Genomic DNA, 16483 nt, shown 5'->3' on the forward strand with positions numbered 1-16483 from the left:
TATTTTATCTGTACACATGTATTGCCTGCATGTAAGTAAGTGCACCCGTGTTGTGCAATGCCAGCGGAAGACAGAAGAAACCATCAGATCCCCTGGAACTGGAGTTATGGACAGTTGTTAGCTGCCATGTGGGTGCTGGGATTTGAATCCGGGTCTTCTGCAAGAACAACCAGTGTTCTTAACTGCTGAGCCATCTCTCCAGTCCCAGCAAAGCTCAGGTTTTATAATCTGAGGCTAGGAAAATAAAGCAGAACTTCCTCCCGCTAAAATAATGCCAGCCAAATCAGAGCAAACTAATAAAAGCTAGGGCTGAATTTATGTATATATTGGTTATCTACTGTAGCTTATTTAAGAAAACAGCCTCAAGTGTATGTAAAGATCTAGGTCTTATGGTGTTAAACCAGAGCTATACGCTCAGGTTTTATAATCTGAGGCTAGGAAAATAAAGCAGAACTTCCTCCCGCTAAAATAATGCCAGCCAAATCAGAGCAAACTAATAAAAGCTAGGGCTGAATTTATGTATATATTGGTTATCTACTGTAGCTTATTTAAGAAAACAGCCTCAAGTGTATGTAAAGATCTAGGTCTTATGGTGTTAAACCAGAGCTATACTCTCATCAGACTAAGTTTAAAGTTGTCACTGGCTATAGTTCAACACAATTCTGTTATTTCATTTAGGATTGAATTAAGACAGAATCTACAAATCACCAAGAGTACTTCACAATGAAAAGAGATTTCTAACAATCCAATTTTAAAATACAAATTATCAAACATACTTATTTCCACAGAGATATTAAGTGATCATCACAGATACAGAAGCTAGCAAAAAACTAAGCCTATCTGAGGTATTTCTGCTTACATTTTAGAGCAAATCTCAATGGCTTATGTATCAGTTGATCTAAAAGTGTTAGTTGGTCCAGATAAGGTATGAATTTTGTATTACAAAAATGACTAATAGTTAAATACGGTCAAATACAGGTATTGATTAGGAAACTGAAACTTCAAAAATAGCTTCACAAATGTTGCACTGCAAGGCTTATTTTGCTTAGTTAAACAAGGTAAACCTAGTCATATTTTCTCAGGAAGAAAGGTTGTAGAGGTTAAAACTGATGGGAAGAATATTGATCAGAGTATCTAGTAATGAACAACTCATGTGTTTCTCCTTTATCCCCTGGCCCACCCTTATTTTTCTAAAACAAAGTTTGTCATGTAGCTGAGGCTGGCTTTGATACTTAAAAAATAAAAAGTACCTAACAAATTACACCAAATATAGTAGAATCAATTAAAGATTGATAGTGACCACAAGAACTTAGAAGACATTAAGGTAATAAACAATTTCTTTAGCAATTCCACTTCTGTACCAAAAGCCTCTAGATGGCACTAGTCTTTAGTGATATATTTAAAGAAGTCTATACATGATAGAAATATTCAAAAGGAACTTTGTTCCAACTTTTCCTAATAGATCCAGCTCTGTGATCATTTTAAACAAGGCATATCTATGCTTTACAATGGTAAAGTCATTCACTATAAAGAAAATAGCCTTCCAATGTTTAAAGTCTTATGTTTTTGACCAACTTAACATTTTTTCAAGAAGTATTTAGTTACTGGACATGATGAGCACACACCTGTAATCTCAGAACTCAAGAAACTCAGACAGGAAAATGAAGAGTCAGACTTGACTAGAGAGGCAGGGAGGGGATTTAGTACATACCTACTGCTGTCATTCATGATACCATGCCTAATACTTTAATGTGTCCTTACTTAAAAAGTTACAGAATTTTTTTGTGCTAATTTTTCCCCTTCCATCAAATAGCTGTGTATCTTCCTACTGTTATTATACTAAAGTGAGAACAGCTAAAGGGAAAAGACACATCCTTATCACAAAGGATAAGAATGATGAATAATGCATAATAATGATAATGATAATAAATAATAATGAATAATAGAATAAGTCAGGGACAGGTAAAGAGAGTAGAGCTCCTAGAGAAGGAATAAAAAACTTCAAATGATCTATACTGGGAATGAGATTAAGACAATCAGGTTAAATACATACAAATATGTTAAATGGATAGTAATTGATTTCCTACTCTACTGATGCTGTTCTTTCTGCAATTCTTATTGACAATGCAAATGGTTAGGAGCCATAATGGGGACTGTAGAAATAACCGAATTCAATATCTTATGTCAATTTTTTTAAATGTCAATGTTTTATTTTTATTCTGGTTATTCTTGGGGATCTACTTCATATCCCAAGTGAAACTATTTACCTAAACAAAATACATAGGCACACATAGCAATGCAGATTCTGGATGAAGATGAGCTGTAGTTACTAGCTATTATATGGCTTTCCAAAGGTAATCCAAATATTTATGTCAATCCAGAGACAACGGGAGGAATTCTTTCCCACATTCTGGGAAAGAATGAGGATGTGATCTACCTGTCATGTTAAAGTACTAATGGAAAAGAAAAAAAGAAAATCAGAACACAACTCCTTTGGTGTATATTTATAAATGTTTTCTCATATTTAGAATATTAAGAAATAGCAGTAACCTGAAAACAGAATGTGTGAATTCCAATGGGGGAGGGCTATGGGAGGGTGCCAATGGGGAAAGGGTTATAAAGAAGATTAAAATTGATTGAGATATTCTGTATAAAATACACAAAAATTCAATAAAAAATAAAAATAAAATAAAATATTTACTAAACCTGAAATAATTTTTCATTTGTTTCCAAATAAAAGAAAATAGCAGCAACAAAAGAAATAGTGAAAAGGGATGGCCAGCAGACCTAAGGCTATATAATTCTACCCATCAGTTCAAACTTAACAACAAAAACCTACTATTGAGTCTGGTGTGGTAGTACACACCTTTAATCCCAGCCAGGGCAGGGCAGGGGGTTGGGGGGAGGACAGACATTGGATCTTGGTGAGAACAAGGCCACCCTGGTCTACACAGTAAGTTCCAGGCTAGCTGAAGCTATAGGGAGACTGTCTTAAAAAGGTCTTAGTCTCCTAATAATCACTATGTTTTAATGTTCCCCATGTTTTCTAATTATCCACAGAAAATGAAAGGTAATAAAATCTTCAACACCAGTTCTTACAGAATAATTTCCTGTCCTGACACCTCCCTATCTGTGATGCCTAATCTTGACTGTCATCTTGACTGGACAGAGAAGTGTCTGGATTAATAAAACATCCATGAGAGTGTCTGTGAGGAGGTTTATAGAGAGACTTAGATTCTTTTTATTTTTTAATTTTATGTCTGAAGTGCATCCGTGTCGTGCAAGGCCCGTGGAGGAACAGAAGAGGGCATCAGATCCCCTGGAACCCAGACTGTTGTTAGCCGCCCCGTGGGTGCTGGGATTCCCCAGATCTTCATGCAAGAACAGCCAGTGCTCATAACTACTTAGCCATCTCTCCATCCCCAAAAGGTTTAGATTCTTAAGGGCTTGATCTAAGGAATAGTTTAATCAACTGTTGGATTTAAAGTCTGAATAGACGGAAGTTATGAAATTGTAGAAAGTGGGGAGTAGTTGGAGGAAGCAGGCTGCATTAAGGTCATGTTCTTGGGTCTTATATATTGCTATGGTTGCCTTTCTCTAACCGCTTTCTCTCAGCAGTATGGAAACAGCATCCTCTGTCACACTCTCCCTCCACCATGATGTCTGCCCAAGCTCATGGGCCCCAAAACAATGGAATGAATCCTCTGAAACCATGAGCTTAAGTAAATAGTCTTCCTTAGGTTGATTATGTCAAGTATTACAATGATAAAGTAACTACTGCACTGGCTTTCTGATTTATATTTTCTATTTCCTGAGACATATACAATCCTCATTTCTTTCCGTGGGTAGCAAGTAAGGACTCTTCTTGGCTTAAGTCATCTGTTCACCTTGTCAGTATATTTCCCCATACAGAAACCAACAAGCTAATTTTAAATTTTCTATTAAAAAAGCTTCTATAATGGAAGAAACACTTTCTTAAAAAGAAATAAAGAAATTTAGATATGTACCTTTCCCATTTTCAAGACCTACTTACAAGCTATAGTAATTCAGACAGTTTGGTACTGAAGAAGGAATAGTCAGAAACAGTTCAATGTAACAGAACATAGAGGTTCCAGTCTCACACATTTGTAGCCAAAAGAGCCTCAACAAAGGTAAGAATTTCAGTAAAGACTTCAATAAATGGTGCTAGATAGTGACATAATCATATGCAAAACTAAACTGACCCATACCTTCCATCACAAAATATACATACACAGATCATAAACTTAGATGTAAAACCAAGAAGGATAAAAGTTCCATAGAGAAAAATGACCTTGACTTAAGACTTCAATTTTAAAAAGTTTGACCTGTACAAGACAACTATTAATGAAGAAATATATTCCATGAACACTTAAAGCATCTAATCTGCTATCTGAACAAATAAGAAGTCATAAGATTGGGAATAAATATTTCCAAAATATGTATCTGAGAAAGCACCCTAAAGAAGTCATAAAAATGTTTAAAATCCAATTGTAAAAGGTGCTAGGGAATCCAAATCCTTACAAGTGCATATCTTGATGCAACTGCAGGGACCAAGAATATGGAAGGGAAACAGGGAGGTAAAGGGAAAGAATGAACCCAGGATAGAAGAATAGTAGGATAAAGGTGTTACTAAAGAAGAAATATGTAAAAAGGGGGTAAAGGGGAGGAGAAGAAGGAGGGCTATACAAAGAACTATGGGAATAAAGGGAAAAAAATTTCTCCAGGTTCACAGTGAAGAAAAAAAAAAAAAAAAACCTTAAGCACAGAAGGAACCCTACAGGGATGGAAGAAAACCCTTCCAGAAGCAATATGGTTGTTAAATGAAAATCCCAGTGCCAGAGGTGGGTTGCCCCCACCATGAGCTGTTGGCCTGAGGGGCCGTGGAGGTCCCTAAAACAATAAAGGCTATTGTTAATAACGTTGGTTGTACACCAGAAGTGGATGGAGGAACCCTATTGCTGAAGACACTGTTTGATGTGAGTGCAGGAGAGAGAGAAATCAAGTTTGGACTAACCTGGAAACTCCCTCCCATTGGATGGGTGCCTTTCATGGTGCCAAAAGGCAACATGCAGATGACTGGGGGAGAACTGTCTCCTATAATTCTGCTCAACAACAGACCCTGCGTGTTGCATTATCAACATACCAAACAAGATGTTCCTGCTGGTGCAATAGTGGAACATATAGTGTATGTACAACCAGCAAATTTTCAATTGGATAAAATGCCTGCTCCTAGGGGTGAACACACATCTGGTTCTGTGGCAGGGAAGAATACAGGCCCTAGTGGGAAGGCACTGCAATTGTTTCATTAGATGGATGTGACGCACCTGCTAAAGTACTGTCCAAGGATTTGTGTTGACACCCATAGGTTAAGTTATAGCAACCACTGCTTAGATGTTCTTGCTTCTTGCTGTCTGTGTTTTTATAGTAGATGGAATCCCACTGAAATGGGCCAACGGCCCAGGGAAAACTGAAGATGCAGAGACCCAAAAGTTCATTGCCTTGCCACAATAGGAGGAAGATCATCCTACACCTACCACCCCCTCCAGGCTCAGGGACTTTTGTGGAAGAGGTTGGCAGAAAGAATGTAAGAACCAGAAGAAGTGGTGGAGTGTTAACTGGAAGTATCTTATGACCACTATGCCAGCAAGTCACACCTCCTTCCCATGCTCATCAAGGAGTTGAGGGGGAGTCAGTTACCCCTCCCACCCAATCAGTCCACCTTAGCTGCACGTGGGAGTGGGACTAAGGATATATAAGCTGAGAATGCCAGGAGGCGCCTTTTTCACCATTTTCTGCAGCTGTCGGGAGGTCACAGGATCTATATTTGAGTGTGGACTTTCCAGTGCAGCCATAAATGGGGGCGCCCACTCCTCTGTAAATAAACCCCCACCCTATGCTCTGTTTAAAAAAAAAGAAAATGATAGGTGGATAGATAGATGAGAGGGATCTGACCAAACCACAAATGGATGGACTTGCACTGGGGAATGTCTGGGGACACTGACTTGACACAGTGGGCCTTAATACCCAGAACACAGTATATGGGTTGCAGTTTTTCTCCTAACATGAGAAACAAGGCAAGCATGTCTTATCATACTTTTATTAAATTTTATACTAGAAGTTCTATCCCATGCTCCTCAGCAAGAAAGATATAATATTGAGATTTAATTAAATTAAACCATTATTTACAGACATTACACACACACACACACACACACACACACACACACACATACACACACACGCACACACGCATGCACAGGAATCCTACATGGTCTACAAAAAAGCTACTAAAATAAGTAAGTTTAACAAGATTTTTAAGATACAAGGTTAATCTACTCTTCTCCTCAAAACATCAGTATTTTCACGTAACTAACAAGCAAGCAGAAACTGAACTTTTAAAAAAAAGCATCAAAAATACTTAGAAATTAATATGAAAAATGTGTAAAGCCAGTATACTAAAAACTATACCACTGTTGCCAATTACAAAGACAGACCAGCAAGATCAAGAGCAGAGTCAAACATCAAAGTAATGCAACATCAAAGTAATGGAGTAGGAAAGGATAATCTTTAGTAAGTAGTGCCAGTGCAAATTAAGGACCATATTCAAACAAATGAACCTCAACATTTATCTCCTATCACATACAAAAACATATCACAGATCTAAATCAAATAGCTAAAATTATAAAAATATAGAAAAAAAGTATAGGAGAAAATCTTAATGATCCCAAGTTTGGTGGATGTGGTGGTTTGAATAAGAATGTTCCCCATAGGCTTCAAGTATTTGGACATTTTGTCCCCAGTTGGTGGCTCTGTTTTTGGGAGGTCTTGGAAGGTGGTCATGCTGGTGGAAGCATGTCGCCGGGGGTGGGCTTAGAGAGTTCTTAAGCCTTGCTGGATCTCCAGTCACTCCCTACTTCCTGTGCCTGCTTGAAGATATAAATGCTTAATACCTTCTGCTCCTACTGTAGCCACCTCTGCTGCCATGCCTCCCCACCATGATGGACTCTTGCCCCTTTGGAACTATAAGCTAAATAAACTCTTCTTTTTATAAGTTCCCTGATCATGGTGTTTCTATCACAGCAACAGAAAAGACAGCAGATTTAAGACTTCTTTTGTGTGTGCATGTGTATGTGGTATGTGGATGTTCTCACATCCAATTGCTCATGTGTGTGGATGCCTACCCAAAGAAGAGGGTATCAAGAGCTAGATTTACAGGCAGTTGTAAGCCACCTGACCTGGGTGCTGGGAACTAAACTCAAATCTTCTGGAAGAGCAGCAAGTTCTTAACCACTGAGCCATCTCTCCAGCCCCTGACAAAAATTTCTTAAACCTCAAAACAAAAGCAAAATCCATAATTGATAACTCATACTTAATAAAAATCAAGAACTTTAACCAGGAGTGGTGATACATGCCTTTGATCCCAACATTCAGGAGGCAGGGGCAGGGGGATCTCTGAGAGGAGATCCTGGTTTACATAGCAAGTTCAGCTGGGGCTACAGGGAGACTCCATCTCAAAAAAGACAAAAAAATAAAATAAAATAAAATAACCCTCAAAGTTTAATAAGGCCTTTTCATGATAGATAACTTTTTTAATCACTTTAGTTTTTTTAAAAATCTTTTGATTTATTTACTTTAATTTCATGTGTATAGGTGTTTGCCTGCATGTATGTAAATGTATCTGTGCATGCAATGCCTGTGGAGAACAGAAGAGGACATCAGATCCCCTGTAACTGGAGTTTTGGGAGACTGCTAGCTGCCATGTGGCTGCTGGGAACCAAACTGAGGTTGTCTGCAAGAACATCCAGTACTCTTAACTGCTGAGCATTCTCTCCAGCCTCAAATCACTTTAGTTTTTGACAAAATTGTTTTAACACCTGATACAAAATTCTGAGCAATATTAAAGTCTAAGAATAATCCATAGTAGCCATCCCATACTTTTGACCTCAACCAAATTATACAATGTATCAGTATAAATGAAAATACTATAGCCTTCTCTGCCCTGGAAGCAGCTCTCCTACCTTGGCTCCTTGCCTCTGAAAATGTATGCCTGCACCAAGTTCATCTCTACCCACTCCTTGATCAGGAGCACCTCTCAGCTACTGAGTTGACCTCTATCTGCTGTGATGTTGAACCTACCAGAGAAACTGGCAGATGAAAGCCTCAGCAGCTTGGCAGTCCCATGTCCCCTGCCCTCACTCGTCCCTAGCCACAGCTTCCAAACCAGTGCCATTTCAAGGGACATCAACATAACAGCCAAGTTCATTAAGGCTGGGGCTACCACAGTTGGGGTGGGTGGCTCTGGGGCTGGGACTGGAACTGTATTTGGGAGCCTCATCACTGGTTATGCCAGGAACCCATCTCTGAAGCAACAGCTCTCCTACACAATTCTGGGCTTTGCCCTCTTGGAGGCCATAGGGCTCGTTTGCCTAATGGTGACTTTTCTCATCCTCTTTGCCAAGTGAAACAGCTGTTGCCACCTTCCATAGTTCTTTCTCCCATGTCTCATCTGCCCTGTATGTTCCTTTTCTTGTACTTCCCCAGGAAGTCTGGGAAAAGTGGTTGGCTCAGGGTTTGACAGAGAAGACAAATACGGTATTACGAAAAAAAAAAAAAAATACTATTATAAAGGTACATTAATGTTACTATTCTGAGAACTAAGGTTTAGAATGAGGGAAAGGCGTATCTAAATATGCAAGTCTCTGTTAGAAACAGTGGAGTAAAACAGAACCTAACCATCTAGAATAAAATTCAACAAGCACAAAGGAAAGCTTCATCCAGGAAAGGGTTTTGAGGTGCTCATATCTTAAGAAAGGTAGGTTCAATACTGACTTACATTGATCCAAAATGTACAGCATTTACCAAAGTTTTTTTGGCATAAGTAAATATCTAATCAAAATACTCACTCTATTCATAGAAATGCCTGCCAAGAAGGTAGTGCTTTGTTCTGAGCAGACAAGGTTTGAAAGGGATTTCAACTTTAAACTAATTCCTAAAACAGATGCTTAATATGATAAACAACATAAGAACTTAGAAAGGCTTTGAGTCAAGTTTATTTCCATACTGCAACCCAATGTAAAAGCAAAAGTCAGTCATTGAAGGAGATATCCACATTTTGTCAGAAGGACGATTATTTGTTCATCATTTCTCACAAAGGCAAGAGAACCTTCAACTTGGGTTTCTGTTTTCTTGGCAGGTAAGACAAGCCACAAAAACAACAAAACACACTACATACAACGTTCTTCCAAATTTTAGGCCAAGAGTCAAAATGCCAATGTTACAAATCCATCAAAGTTCACAGAAGCAAATGTCTAGTTGTTACTCCCTCCTGACCTAACCAATATAAAATGGCAACAGCATATACATATACCATACTAGAAATAATAGGTAGCTATGTAGAGTCAAAGAATAGTATATGTCATCAGTTTTTGAAACTTAATTACACTAATCCTATCTATTATTAAACCAAGAAAAGGCTACATTTTTTCCTTAAAATGTAAGCTTTATTTAAGTTAGTTTACTAAAAGATAAAAAGGCATTAAAAATGTAACACTTTAGAAACATTTTTTCAAGATGCATTACAGAACATTTCCCCTGCCCTAAAAAAAGAAACTGTCTACAAAGATTGACAAATAGAAACATTTCTCTATTCCTCATGTCCTCACAAAATATTTGTTACTTTCTACTGGCAATATAAAACATTTCACAAATCACTGTAATTTAATGAATATGGTATGCAAATGCCATAAAAGAATCACTAAGAACTAAATCTGAATGGAATAATTCTTAACCAGGCTGATAATTGTGAGTGCATTACAAATATTATGACATGATAAAAATACAAACTTATACTCACTATAAAAATATACTGTATACTCTGCGTGTTCCTATCCTTATCCTCTCAAATAAGGAAATAAAAGCCTGCAATTATTTCTCCCAAATACAATAATAATGATACATATAACATATGTCCTTTATTAGGCTACATGGCTTAATATAGCACTTATCCTATTTAAAGATGGTTACTGAAAAATATCATAATTACCAACTAAAGATCCAATCTTCTTTTCAGTCAACACTCATCCCAAATGACTTTCCTGGTTTTGAAAGTTGGAGATCACTCTCTGTCTTGAAGCTTTTTCTTATCTTATAGACCAAATTTTAAATACGACAAAGGAAGGTATATGAAGTGGAGGGAGAAGACAACATGCACTAAATGTCTAGTATGTGGCAAGATAGCTTGTTAACTACTTGTATGTACTATCATTATTTCTTTTCAAAATATTTTATTATTTTTATTTTATGTGTATGAGTATATTGCCTGCATGTGTGTAAATGCACTGGTGTCATGCAGTGCCCACAAAGGTCAAAAGAGGGCGTCGAATTCCCTCTGGAACTAGAGTAATGGACAATTGTTAGCCACCTTGCAGGTGCTGGGAATCGAGCCCAGGTTCTCTGCAAGAACAGTCAGTGCTTTTAACTACTGAACCATCTCTTTCCAGCCCCTGTACTATCATATTTCAGTTCACTAAAATTATGAACTATATATTAACTGTCATTTTAGAGATAAGGAAGCTGGGGTACAGAGAAGTTATGGAACATCCAATACCTCACAAATAATAAGTGACTGTGGTTCTTTTAAGTCCCCTAAGGGGTGGACTATTCCTTCAATACTGAGTCTACACATGGAATGAATGTATAGCAAACTCCTATTCCATTTCCCTGCTCTATTACACTATATATAATACATTGTACTTGGAAAGAGTACATATCACATATTAAACTGGTAAGAACAGATGCTACAACTGATTTGGTCAAAAGGCTAAGCAATTAGTCTGGAATTTGGACATAAATTAAGTGCTGGGGACATGGCTCAGTGGCATAGTGCTTGCCAAGTTTGTGGTTTGGTCCCTAGCAACACAAAAACAACAAAATAAATAAATAAACAAATAAATAAATAAATAGCACAAGCTAAGTTCAACTACAAAATTTAAAATCTTACTAAGTCCTGCCAAGTTAAATACTAGACATTCCAAGAATAAAATGCAGAAGTATACAGAAAACTCTTTCCAGAAAGGCAGGTCATTACACTGTTTGACAGATAAAACAATATAAAAAAAATATTATTAATAAAGAGCAAAGCCAAAGGATAACCCAGAAACTAGAACAAAAATCTCTAAAAAATTTATAATGGACAGCACAGTACTGGTTTTTTAAAATACAAACACCTCTCACAAAAAAAAAACCTGCACATATTTCAACAGAATAATTGAGGGGGGGGGAGTCATGACTAGGCAAGTTACAAAAATGCATACAGAAGCCGCCAAAAATGTGGAGAAAAAAAATCTTCATTAGCAAAACATTAAATATTTTAAAATATGTATGACTATTCTCAAAAAGGCAAATCTTAAAGTGAATTAAGAATTAGGGAAAGGCCAGGCCTGCTGGCAAACCACCTTTAGTCCCAGCATTCAGGAGGCAGAGGTAGGCAGATCTCTGTCAGTCCTAGGCCATCTGGTCTACATAGCAAGGTCCAGGCCAGCTGGGACTATCGGAGACCCAGACTTAAAAAGACCAAAAAATAAAAAAAGAGTTTGGGAAAACAAGCATCGTTTACACAAGTGGTGACAAAATTTTTTTAGGGATACTGAGAATCTAACTCAGGACTTCATGCATGCTAGACAATCACTCTGAGCTATGTGTCTTCGGCCCCCTGGCATTAAATTTTATACAGCATTTCTAACAGATAATCCAACAGGATTCATTAAAACTGTAAACATGTAATTGTTTGACCTAGCAAGTCCACTTCTAGAAATTTATCCTTTAAAAGTGCTCAAAGCAGGGGTGGGGGAGGTAATTCAGTGGGTAAAGTGCTTACTGCACAATCATGAGGACCTGAGTTTGGCTCCCCAGCACCCACATGAGCCCTAGGGGAAGAGTGAGAAAGAAACTCCAATAACCTCTGACCTCCAAACACAGTGAGCATGCCCATACACACACATGCACATGCATATACACACAAAGGTGCTCAAAGACATTTTTATATAAGTTGTTTCACTGTTAGTTTTGATAACCATCAAAAATCCAGAAATTATCAACTACCAGAAGATTGAATAAACAGTTTATCAATAAAGTGAATTAAAATTAAGTCATTAAAAATCATTAAGTGTGGGGCTGCAGAAATGACTCAGTGGTTAAGAGGAGCTCTTGCAGAGGAGCCAGGGTCTGTTTCTAGCTCTCACATGGCAGCTCACAACCATTTGTAACTCCTGTTCCAGGAGATCCAATGCATACTTCTGGCCTCCTCGGGCATTACATGCACAGGTGGACTTACATGCATGTAGGCAAAAAACTCATAAACATAAAATAAAAATAAATCAAAAATTTTTTTCTTAAATTATGAAGTGTAGAAACATGGAGCTGCTGTGGATATTTCAAAGTTAAACAGAATTACCATGTAACCCAGCAATTCCATTCTTAAGTATAAACCCCCTAAAAATGAAAATATATGTCCCAACAAAAGCCATTAATGTTTCAGCAAAAGTACTTACAATCACCAAAAGTGTCCACATTCACATGAAGGCATTTTATTTAGCCATAAAGAGGAATATGGGCTGAGCATGCAGTTCCATTGTAGAATGTTTGCCTAATATGCAGAAAGCCCTGGGTTTGATCCCGAACACCACATAAACTAGAAATAGTGACATACATGCTTATAATTCCAGCACTTAGATCAGGAATTCAAGATCATCCTTGACTACATAGAAAGTTCAAGGTCAACTTCTCATACATTGAGAGCCTGTCTCAAAAAACCAACCAACCAAGAATGAATCCATGTGTAGCATATGGATTAATCTTGAAAATATGCCTAGAATAAGCAACCCATAAAAACAAAAAGTAGTTGGCAGCTGCCAGCAGACAAGGGAATTAGAGCTGATATTTGATATCAAGTTTCTCTGGGGAGTGATGGAAATGCTGTGCATATATAATATTTTCACTACATAGTAAATATACTAAAATCATTGAGGTACACTTTACAATAGAAATTTAGTGTTCTCTAATGTGGTACATATTTTTAATACTATAAAAATTTAAACTAAGGTATGCCTATTGATATAAAATTGACGTTTTAATAAAAACACAAATTTTAAAAACAGTATATACAATGATTCTATTTATGCTTATGTGGAGTTTGTAAAAACACTGCTCAGAAATAGATAATATATTTTCTATTTTAAGACACTAACAGTCTTAGTCACCATAAGATAGAATAACCAGGAAGTTATGATCCTTGTTATCAATTCAATTTTTTCTTTAACCAAAGACACATATTACTTCAAAAAAAAAAAGCATGAAACAACACAAAGTATTACCATCTGTAAAGAGAAGCACATTACTAAGACAAAAATATACCTAAAAAACAAATAAAGAAAATATAAGCATAGGTGATTAACCTGGGGTCCATAAATATCAAGGAATCTATGAATTTGTATAAGAAGAAAATTTTATCAGTTTCTGCTAAAATCTAGTCAAAATACAGTATCTTTTTCACATAGGTCTAAATCTGCACAGTAGTGACAGTGATAATTATGATTTCTGTCAAGAACAAGTTTCATGTCACATTATAGTTACTACAGAAATCTCAGAATATTTTCTATATCATTATTATTTCACTATTATGGTAGTCATTAGACTCACTACTAGGATCCTTTTACTTAAGTCCACTGATAAAGAAGCACATATACCTTTATATCACAAATGTGTTTTTATTTATTTTGGTGTTTCAACATACCAGGGCTTTTTGTATGTTTTGTTTTGTGATAGAGTTTCATGTATCCCAGGCTGGCCTCCAACTCACTAAGAAGTCAAGGATGACACTGAATTTCTGATCCTCTTGCTGCCATCTCCCAAGTACTGGGATTACAGGTGTGTGCCACCACACTCAATTTTAGGTAGTGCTAGGGATAAAACCCAGAGTCTTGTGTTGCTAGGTAGCACTCTACCAACTGAGCTACATACCCACTGCAACAGGTTTTTTTTTTAATTCCAATTTATTCTTTTATTCACATTAATTATTCTACAAAGGAACCACAGCCTTCTCCAGACTGTCAATGATATATACCAAAACAAGCAAAAGTTAGAACCTCAGAAGTATGCAGGCTGGGGAGCCAATACTGAACAAACTCAATTTAATCAAAGATTAAGCAGGATCTATATTGAAGAAACAATGCTAACATTCTAGTAGAAATCACATCACCTCAGTGTGCCTAACAAAATTCTTAATTTCCTTCCCTCAGCTGTTTCTTCAGAATTTTCTTACTTGTCTCTGAACTTTCTCCTTCATACTCAATAACCAATGTCTCAAGAGCTTTCACTTTCATCACAACCAACATAAACCTATTTCTTGACTTAACACTTTACGTTTTAATTTTTTCCTTTTTCTTTCTTTCTTTCTTCTTTTTTTTTTTTTTAAGGCAAGGTCTCACTATGTAGCCCTGGCTGGCCTGGAACTCACTATGTAGACCAGGCTGGCCTCAATCTCAAAGAGATCCACCTGCCTCTAGTACTGGGATATTTTTGTGTGGCGGGGGGGGGGGGTGTTTGTAGCTTTTGTACATTTTATATTTCTAATTTTTCTTTTGGTATTTTTGAGACAGGGTTTTCCTGTAGCCCCAGCTGTCCTGGAATTTGTATAGACCAGACTGGCCTCAAAATCAGAGATCCACCTGCCTCTGCTTCCTGAGTGCTGGGATTAACGGCATGAGCCACGACGCCCAGCTATACAGTTCCTATTTTTTTAACTCTTAAAAAAACAAAGTCTCTCAGCTGAAGAGATGACTCAGCAGTTAAGAGCACTGACTGCACTTGCAGAAGACCCAGATTTGGTTCCCAGCACCCACATAGCCGCAAACACCACTCTGTAACTTCAATTCCACGGGACTCCACCCCTTTCTGGCCTCTGTGGGCACTACTACACTCATGTGGTGTACCTATATACATGTAGGCAAAACACTCATACACATAAAATAAGAAACAATGTTTCTAAAAAGCCCCTTCTCCTCCCATTCTCATCTCAACTGATTACTCATATCAGATTGATATTCTTAAAATAAATTTCAGACTAGAGTATAGTTCAGCCATAGTGTTCACCTAGCATATGTAAGGCCCAGGTTCAATCCTAGCACTACAAAAAAAAAAGATGAGGAAACTTTAAACTGCAACCAATCTACTAAAAACCATTCAATGGCTCCCAATGTCTTTAATACTAATAATTATGATATTTTAAGAGTACATTTGCAGTTATGTGGTTAACTAATAAATGCCCTCTAAGTAAAACCACATCACAACATAAAATTTGGGTATTAATAAGAGATCCCTGTTTGTATATTTTTTAAAATACCTGCTGCCCTAGACTTGAAATCTCTGTATCAATAACCTAAAGATAAAATTAAAATTTCTTACCTAGACATTCATATCTTCCATAATCATGCTCTAAAATGCCTTATTATTTATTAGCCTCACCTTCCTATTCAAGTCCTGTAAGTTAGTCGGAAGTTAACTTCCCAAAAACTTGACATTTGGACTCCATCTTTCTGCAGCTACATATTTGTTAATATAATTTGAACAGCTTACAATGGCAATTGATTATAAATTTCATACATGCTGACTAAACCCTTACTAGATGCCAAATATTAAACTGTCCCTACTATGTTTCAAACACTTGAGCCATAAAGATGAAGTATACATCATCGACATCATCTCTACTTTTAAAAAAAAAAATCACATACTTCCTCTGCTTCCCTGGGCCCATGGCCAAAAAAGTAAACCACAAAGACACATAAAGTTCACAAAAAGAAGCAGACCTAAACTTGAAGGCTTGAGTCTCACACAAGAATCAGAAACTACAAAAGAAATTCACATGTCAAAATCACAGAGAAAGAATAATAACATGAAAAACCAAAACAACATATCCTCATCAAATACCAATAGTCCTCTAGAGGAGTACAATGAGAACCCCCTAGAGATAATACAGGACATGGAACTCAAAAGAACAATTATACACATGATAAAAGAATTCAGTGAATTTAAAGAACACACAAAGAAATCAAAGAACTGAAGGAAGATGGGGATGAACTTCTGAAAGAATTCAGAAAAGAGTTAGAAATATTGAAGAATATTCAGGCTGAAATAAAGAAGTGAAACACTAACTAAGCCAATTAGAAACAAAAGGAGAAAGCCTCACCATTAGGATGAATGAAATGGAAAACAGACTATCAAGACTAGAAGACAGAGTGGACAAACTAGACCACTCAAGCAAAGATAATGAAAAATTTAAGAAATCACAAGAATGGAATATGCAGGAATTGTGTGACACCATAAAAACACCAAACTTACGAATCATAGGCATATAGGAAGGAGAAGAATCCCAAGATAATGGCATGGACCAGATCTTCAACAGAATCAT

General features: G+C 36.9%; 1 protein-coding gene, 1 non-coding gene and 1 pseudogene across 4 annotated transcripts in view; 1 reads left to right on the plus strand and 2 right to left on the minus strand.

Moving 5' to 3' along the window:
- Cnot6l (CCR4-NOT transcription complex subunit 6 like) overlaps positions 1 to 16483 on the minus strand; it is a 106799-nt gene that overhangs the window by 71221 nt on the left and 19095 nt on the right. The gene's annotated exons all lie outside the window — the stretch shown is intronic.
- On the plus strand, positions 8017 to 8483 carry LOC103742629 (annotated as a pseudogene).
- On the minus strand, positions 10668 to 10849 carry LOC115072142. The gene has a single exon (XR_003851211.1). It is a non-coding gene; the product is annotated as a U2 spliceosomal RNA (small nuclear RNA).

The sequence above is a fragment of the Nannospalax galili genome, unplaced genomic scaffold, assembly GCF_000622305.1.
Source record: "Nannospalax galili isolate Female #2095 unplaced genomic scaffold, S.galili_v1.0 scaffold440, whole genome shotgun sequence".
Classification (NCBI taxonomy): domain Eukaryota; kingdom Metazoa; phylum Chordata; class Mammalia; order Rodentia; family Spalacidae; genus Nannospalax; species Nannospalax galili.